Source organism: Tachyglossus aculeatus, chromosome 2 (assembly GCF_015852505.1).
Source record: "Tachyglossus aculeatus isolate mTacAcu1 chromosome 2, mTacAcu1.pri, whole genome shotgun sequence".
NCBI classification, from domain to species: Eukaryota; Metazoa; Chordata; class Mammalia; order Monotremata; family Tachyglossidae; genus Tachyglossus; species Tachyglossus aculeatus.
The window spans coordinates 116,895,444-116,904,465 of NC_052067.1; positions in this window are offsets into that span (position 1 = coordinate 116,895,444).

Genomic DNA, 9,022 nt, shown 5'->3' on the forward strand with positions numbered 1-9,022 from the left:
TATGTAAGCTCCCACGGCTTCAACTATCACCTCTACGCTGATGACACCCAGATCTACATCTCTGCCCCTGCTCTCTCCCCCTCCCTCCAGGCTCGCATCTCCTCCTGCCTTCAGGACATCTCCATCTGGATGTCCGCCCGCCACCTAAAGCTCAACATGTCGAAGACTGAGCTCCTTGTCTTCCCTCCCAAACCTTGTCCTCTCCCTGACTTTCCCATCTCTGTTGACGGCACTACCATCCTTCCCGTCTCACAAGCCCGCAACCTTGGTGTCATCCTCGACTCCGCTCTCTCATTCACCCCTCACATCCAAGCCGTCACCAAAACCTGCCGGTCTCAGCTCCGCAACATTGCCAAGATCCGCCCTTTCCTCTCCATCCAAACCGCTACCCTGCTAATTCAAGCTCTCATCCTATCCCGTCTGGACTACTGCACTAGCCTTCTCTCTGATCTCCCATCCTCGTGTCTCTCTCCACTTCAATCCATACTTCATGCTGCTGCCCGGATTATCTTTGTCCAGAAACGCTCTGGACATATCACTCCCCTCCTCAAAAACCTCCAATGGCTACCGATCAATCTGCGCATCAGGCAGAAACTCCTCACCCTGGGCTTCAAGGCTCTCCATCACCTCGCCCCCTCCTACCTCACCTCCCTTCTCTCCTTCTACTGCCCAGCCCGCACCCTCCGCTCCTCCACCACTAATCTCCTCACTGTACCTCGCTCTCGCCTGTCCCGCCATCGACCCCCGGCCCACGTCATCCCCCGGGCCTGGAATGCCCTCCCTCTGCCCATCCGCCAAGCTAGCTCTCTTCCTCCCTTCAAGGCCCTGCTGAGAGCTCACCTCCTCCAGGAGGCCTTCCCAGATTGAGCCCCTTCTTTCCTCTCCCCCTCGTCCCCCTCTCCATCCCCCCGCCTTACCGCCTTCCCCTCCCCACAGCACCTGTATATATGTATATATGGTTGTACATATTTATTACTCTGTTTATTTATTTATTTATTTATTTTACTTGTACATTTCTATCCTACTTATTTTATTTTGTTGGTATGTTTGGTTCTGTTCTCTGTCTCCCCCTTTTAGACTGTGAGCCCACTATCGGGTAGGGACTGTCTCTATGTGATGCCAATTTGTACTTCCCAAGCGCTTAGTACAGTGCTCTGCACATAGTAAGCGCTCAATAAATACGATTGATTGATTGATTGATTGATTGATTCCCAAATTTACCTCTCCAGACATGACCTCTCTTCTTTTCTTCAGACTTTTATTTTCTCCTGCCTTCAGAACACCTCTACCTGGATGCCCCATTGACACCTCACACTAAACATGCTCAAAAGGGAACTTCTTATATTCGCATATAAACCCGGTCTTGCCACTGCCTTTCCCATCACTGTTGACAATATCACTATCCTCCTTAATTTTGTGTGACCTTGGGCAAATCACTTATCTTCTCTGTGCCTCGGTTCCTTCATCTGTAAAATGGGGATTAAGACTGTGAGCTTCATGTGGGACAGGGACTGTGTCCAACCTTGTTTGCTTGTGTCTACCCCAGTGCTTAGAACAGTGCCTGGCACATAGTAAGTGCTTAACAAATACCATTATCATCATCATCGTCATCATCATCATCATCATCATCACAAGCCTGTAACCTTGGCTTATGTTGACTCATTTCTCTCATAATAATAATGATGGTATTTGTTAAGTGCTTCCTATGTGTCAAGCCCTATTCTAAGCTCTGGGGAAGATATAAGCCAATCAGGTTGGACACAGTTCCTGTTGCACATGGAGCTCACAGTCTCAATCCTCATTTTACAACTGAGGTAACTGAGACACAGAAAAATTAGGTGACTTGCCCAAGGTCAAACAGCAGACAAGTGGCAGAGCCAAGTTTAGAAGCCAGGTCCTTCTTACTCTCATACCTGTGCTCATGCTGCTCAAACTTTCAGTCTGTTACCAAATCCTGTCAATTCTCCATTCAAACTGCTATTTCATTTATCTAAGCACTTATCCTATCCCATCTTGACTAGTACGTCTACCTCCTCACTGATCTCCCTGTCTCCTTTCTCTTATCACTTCACTCCCCACTTCGTTCTGCTGTCCGGATCACTTTTCTAAAATATTCAGTCCACACCTCCACACCCCTAGAAAATATCCAGTGGTAGCCAATCCACCTCCACATCAAACAGAAATGCCTTACCATTGGCTTTAAAGCACTAAATCAGCTTGTCACATCCTACCTTACCTCGCTTATCTACTACAGTCCAGCCTGAACATTTCATAATTCTAGCACCAGCTTGCTTCATTTCACCACCAACCCCTTTCCCACATCCTCCTGAAACTCCTTTTGCTGCCATATACCACTCTCCTCACCTTCAAATCAATCAATCAATCATATTTATTGAGGGCTTCCTATGTGCAGAACAATGTACTAAGTGCTTGGGAGCACTTAGTACATTACATATGCAGTGTAACATAAGACATGGAAGACATGTACTCTGCCCACAATGAGCTTACAGTCTAGAAGTCTTATTAATCAATCAGTAGTATTTATTAAGCACCTACTTTGAGCAGAGCAATGTACTAAGGGGCTTGGGATAATATTATACATTGATGTTTATTTGTGTGATTGGCAGATAAAGTTGATCCAACTTAATCAACTTACTGTTAGTGAAATTGATGTGTTGATGAGTGACAATGCAATGTTTAATCCCAGATGACATTTTATCTGGGGGTTTATAAAATTATAGTGAATAAACAGGTTGAGAAACCAAGCAACATTTTCTTTCTTTCACGTACCATGCAGAGCAGAGCACAGTACATATGCAAATATTTAACAAATACTAAATTATGATTATAACATTAATTTTATATTTACCATTTTGGCTTTTAAATTATTAGATGCCAATTTACAAAAAGATATAAACTTTTTAATGCATTTATTGCCTAGGAAATTCTTATTTTGTTAAAGAAATTTATTTCACATATTAATTTCTTAAATATATTTTATGCTAATTTGATTAAAATGATTTCTATGATATTATCAGGAAAGGAAAAGAAAGTAGCTTTTGCAATAAACTTGTTCCAAAAGAAATCTTATTAACCAAATATGTTTATAGTCCAATATGGGCCATGCATATTTTCCTTATATGAAAAATTATATTGTATCTTGTTAGATTTAAATTTGTTCTCATAATAGAATTGAATTATTATTCTTAATACTTATTTTGAAAAATTGTATTTTTCTAATTATTCCAAAATTTCTTAAAGTGTGTTTCATTCTGCCAGAAGGCAATGGAAATTATCAGTTGTTCAAATTTAATATAACACTAATGCTTGAGATGAGAGATAACAGGTGGGGTGTCAAATGTTCCTTCTTAATGAGAAGTAGTTTTTATAAAATGCTATTGACTTGTCCCATTCATCATGCTGCAAGTGGCAAAACCCTCCAATTACTGAAAATGATCCTAAAACTCTAGTTAACTGTTACATTATGGATATTAAGAATTAAAAAAGAAATAGCAAATTTGAAATCCAAGATTACACTACTTAATGAAGAACATTTTGCCTCCATACAAAAAGTCCATATGATATGCAGGAAAACAAGCAAGGTATTTGTGTTTACGAGGCATGTATGTTCCATTGATTGAACTTGGATGGATTCAAGAAGACTCCTCTGAGGCCCATTCTTTGTTTGGAAACTATTAATGCCACACTGCAACCTGATACTTCAGTATAAAATTTGTTCAAAATAATTGTGCCTGATAGATGAATGTGGTCATACATAGGATGAATGTGAATTCTACAAAAAGATCTTTTTGTGAACTATGACATTGTGTGACTTGATCTAGTTACATATTTATGCTTAATCAGTAACAGTATTTATTAAATGTTTTACTGTGTGCCTAGGTGCTAGTTGCTAAGTGCTTGGTGCTTAGAACAGTGCTTTGCACACAGTAAATGCTTAATAAATGTCTTTATTATTATTATTATTATATTAGAAACAATTCATGTCCCACTCAGAGATGGGGTAGGGAGAGGTAAGAGAGATAGGGAAAGCAGGTATTTTATCCTAATTTCACAGATGATGCAATTGAAGAAACTCCCTACAAAAAGGAGAGGGAGGAAGAATCAGTAAAACAATCAAACTTGTTGAATGCTTACTGTGTGCAGAGCACTATACTAAGTGCTGGGGAAAGTACAATATAACAACATTAGTAGACACGTTCCCTGCCCACAGTCTAAGCCAGATGTACCCCTTTCTGATGTGCAAGGCAAATCAATCAGAGAGAAAAACTGTGGAGGAAATAGACAGGCCAAGTTGGAGGAAGAAGATGACTCTGGGCCATTTTGAGGTAGAGGAAGCAAACTATGTGGCTGGCACAGAAGGACAGAGGGAAAGTTTGGGATGTGGATGCCAGATGGACACAGGGCACAGAAGGAACTGAAGAGCATCCCTGGTAGCTCGGAATCCAGGAACTAGGAATTTGGCAGATCAAGGCATCTGCCCCTGGGATGGAGAAAAACGGAGCCCCGGGACCCCTTCAGAGAAGCACAGAAGGTACTAGGAGAAACGTTATTAGATTCAGGAAAAGGTAGTTCAAACTGGATTTGATGTGGTTCTTCTATTGTTTAACACCTATTAGATGTCATAGAGCTCTCAGATATTGGTATCTGCCTGCAATGGGAGCAGAAGGAGAAGCTCTGGATGCCAGGAAGACATGTGGACTGGAAAGCCATGGACACGGAAGGGAATGCTTTGTCTACATGCTCCCTAAAGCCAGGACTGGCAGAAAGGTGCTAGTCTAGTCTGCCATGAATTTACACCTTCAGGGAGGTGTTGGGGATTCAGTTATTGAATGGTAGCAGGATAATAGGGACTTGGGGATCATTGAGTAGGATGCCCCAAAGCCTACATCAGAATGATGGTAAATGTGAAGGGCTTTAGAACCCAAAAGAGGCTGACCATGGTCCAGGCACCCGAAAAGTGGCTTGGGAATGCTTTTGTGTGGGATTTAGGTCTGAAAATTCCCAGTAACATCACAGTCTCACAGTAGTCTACTAGCAGAATAAGGATTAGAGATTGGGTTTCCTGACTCCCAGAAACGTGGTTTTTGCACCAGTTCAAGTTGTTTCCCTAATTGTTTAGGAATTTAGAACATTATGAATCCATACTCAATTTACCTGCATTATATCCTGGAACATGGAACAACAATCCCATTTTACAATGTATACAGCAACTGGACATTAGTCTGCAGTGCCTCAATTAAGCAGCTGTAAAATCATTGAGCAATATCAAATGAAATACAAAATATTGGCTCAGTGCAAATGAAATAAAAATTAAAAGGATGCTTGCTACAGTAATGCCCTACAAGACTATGATTCAGATAAAACAGAATGGCCAATGATTAGAAATAATAATAGTTATCTCTTCAGCTCAACAACTCATTCCTTCCTCACTGACTCCCATGCCCACAGCTCCCAAGTCCTTCCAAACCTTTAATTACCTCTTAAATCTGCAAGTGTTCCAATCACCTCTTTCCCTGGCCTCCTCCTTTTTTGGTAAAATTAAAGCATATGTCATGAACTTCCCAAAGTCTATCCATCACAGTCTTATTTTATTTTATTTTTTAATGGTGTTTGTTAGTACTTACTATGTGCCAGGCACTGTTCCAAGCACTGGGAGAAGCAGCGTGGTTCAATGGAAAGAGCCCGGGCTTTGGAGTCAGAGGTCATGGGTTCTAATCTTGGCTCCGCAGCTTGTCAGCTGTGTGACTTTGGGCAAGTCACTTAACTTCTCTGGGCCTCAGTGACCTCATCTGTAAAATGGGGATTAAGACTGTGAGCCCCACATGGGACAACCTGATCACCTTGTATCACCCCCAGAGCTTAGAACAGGGCTTCATACATAGTAAGCACTTAACAAATGCCATTATTATTATTATATGAGGTAATCAGGTTGGACACAGTCCATGTCCCACATGAGGCTCACAGTCTTAATCCTCATTTTACAGATGAGGCAAATGAGGCACAGGAAAGTGAAATGACTTGCCTAAGGTCATACAGCAGACTAGTGGTGGGGTCAGGATTAGAACTCAGGTCCTTTTGACTCCCAAACCTAAACACTCTATTAATCTTCCTCTTTCTCCTGCATGGCAGAGGTCTGGCACATAGTAAGCACCCCACAAATATCATAAAAAAGATGTTCATCAGGTAAGGCCCTCCCTTAGAAAGAACACAGGCCTTGGAGTCAGAGGGTCTGGTTTATATGTTGTATGACCTTGGGCAAGTTATTTAGCATCTCTGTGCCTCAGTTTTCTCATTTGTAAAATGGGGATTAAGTAACTGTTCTCTCCCTTAGACTGTAAACCATCATTTGGGAGACACTGTGTCTGTCCTGATTATTTTGTATCTACCTATTCCTTGATACAGTGCTTGACACACAATGCTTAACAAACAACTACTATTATTATTATTATTTTTATTATTATTATTAATGCAAGTGTCAGAGCCACAGTTAGGACCCTCATCTTCTAACTCCAAGGCCTATGCTCTTTCATGAGTTACATAGCTTCATTTCCCTCTATCCATAACTTTGGTCCTAATTACTTCTCACCTAAAAGCACTTGCTTCGATTCATTCTCGGTCCCTTTTCTTCTTCCCTCCTTCATTTATATTTTAAATCTCTCAGTCTGATGGCTTCTTCTGTCTTCAAATATCTTAAGTCTCTCTAACACTAAAAAAGTCCTTTCTCCATTTCTCCTCTCTCCTTCCAATTACTGTTGATACTAATATCCTTCCTATCCTTGGTGTAGGACAGGGAGCTGTAGGTGTCAATTAGACTGCTCACCACCTTTCAACTCTCACATGGAATGCTAAATACTGCCCATTCTTCTTATACATTTCCATGACCTGTCTGTTCCTCTCCACCTTTGTACATGCTCTTTAAATTACACACTACTGCACAGATCATCTTCTCGAAGTTTTGCATGATGGTCTTACAGACCCTTCACCAACCTTACTTTGTTCCTCCCAAGTTAATATTCAGTCAATCGTATTTATTGAGCACTTACTATGTACAGAGCACTGTACTAAGCCCTTGGGAAGTACAAGTTGGCAACATATAAAGATGGTCCCTACCCAACAACGGGCTCACAGTCTAGAAGGGGAAGACAGACAACAAAACAAAACATGTGGACAGGTGTCAAGTCATCAGAATAAATAGAAATAAAGCTAGAAGCACATCATTAACAAAATTAATAGAATAGTAAATATGTACAAGTAAAATAAATACAGTAATAAATCTGTACAAACAGGTGCTGTGGGAAGGGGAAGAAGGTAGGGCGGGGGGGATGAGGAGGAGGAGAGGAAAAAGGGGGCTCAGTCTGGGAAGGCTTCCTGGAGGACGTGAGCTCTCAGTAGGGCTTTGACAGGAGGAAGAGAGCTCCTCACTCTAACCCCTCTACTCCCCTGCCCAGATTATTTTCCCATACAGGAACTCCCTATTCTACCTTAATCTGACAGTCTAAATCCTCCCCATTTTCAAAATGCTCCTAAAATCCCTCCTCTTCCACCAAGCCTTCCATGATTATTTCCTAGCAGTCCAATACACTTGCACTTGAGGTAATGTACTGAGGCACTGATCTGGATGTTGGATGCAGGATGCCCTGCCTCCGGCAAACTCCGGAAGTGCTTTCATAAAACAAGAAAATTCAACTCTTGCCCAGAACACATAGTTTGGACAATCTTCACATAAAGCATGTTCTTGATTGAGAAACACAGACAAAGCAAATGTTATCCAATCTACATGATGCTGAATTTGCCCCTTCCTTAATGAAGGCTATTACTGGAATTGCCCATTACTATTATTCAGGCACTGTACTAAGTGCTGAGAAGAAAACAAGAAAATTGTGTTAGACACAGTCCACGTCTGATATCAACCTCACGGTCTTACAGAGTCCCATTTTACAGATGAGATCATTGAGACACAGGGAAGTGAAATGACTTGCCCAAGGTCACACAGCAGACAAGTGGTGTAGCTGGGATTAGAATCCAAGAACCAGGCCCATGTGCTAACCACTAGGCCATGCCTCTTCTTTATTTTGTTCATGTCTATTATGTCCAGAGGTGCAATCCTACAGCAACTATACAACTGTTACAGCAACTTTCCTCTGTTGCACAAATCAAGGCTATTTTTTATAGTATGTATCTTGCAAAAAAAACCTTTTACTACTGGGTTTAAGAGTCAAGATACATTTGTGCTGTTTGGAAATGGGCACTCTTCAGGTTTCCTTTTCAGGTTTATACAAAGTAAGGGTGTACTTTGTATGTGATCTTCTCTTATTCCAGGCATAATGCTCTTTAGGCATATCCGATTATCTTGCTTATTCATTTGATGTTAATATTGAATTCCTGAAGCTCCATCAACTTTCCAGCATAATATAACATTGATGTTATGTTAGTCAGTCAATTTGTATTTATTGAGCACTTACTGTGGGCAGAGCACGGTACTGTTTGCTAGAATACAACGTAACACTGTAACAGATACATTCTCTGCCCACAAACACTACAGACTAGCTCCACAGGATGGGAGATGTGAAAGTGATGGATGACAGCAGGATTGCAAACAGCAGTGTGCCATGCTGAAGAGAGATAATTTTAGGCAAACTGATGTGAAAGTATTATATGAAGCACACTGAAATGCATTGTAAAGCGCTACGTTGTAACTGTTAATTTTGAAGAATTGGCAGCATGTTTGTTCAGGTTGACAAACAATAGAGATGAAATTTAATCTTTTGAACAATACATATGCTGCACGTGAAGCAAGGATCTAAATGGAAAATTATAGTTAAAATAATAATTATAACAATATTTGTGCTATTCATTCATTCATTCAATTGTATTTATTGAGCACTTACTGTGTGCAGAGCACTGTACTAAGCACTTGGGTAGTACAAGTCAGCTACATTTAGAGACAGTCCCTACCCAACAACGGGCTCACAGTCTAGAAGGGGGAGACAGACAACAAAAC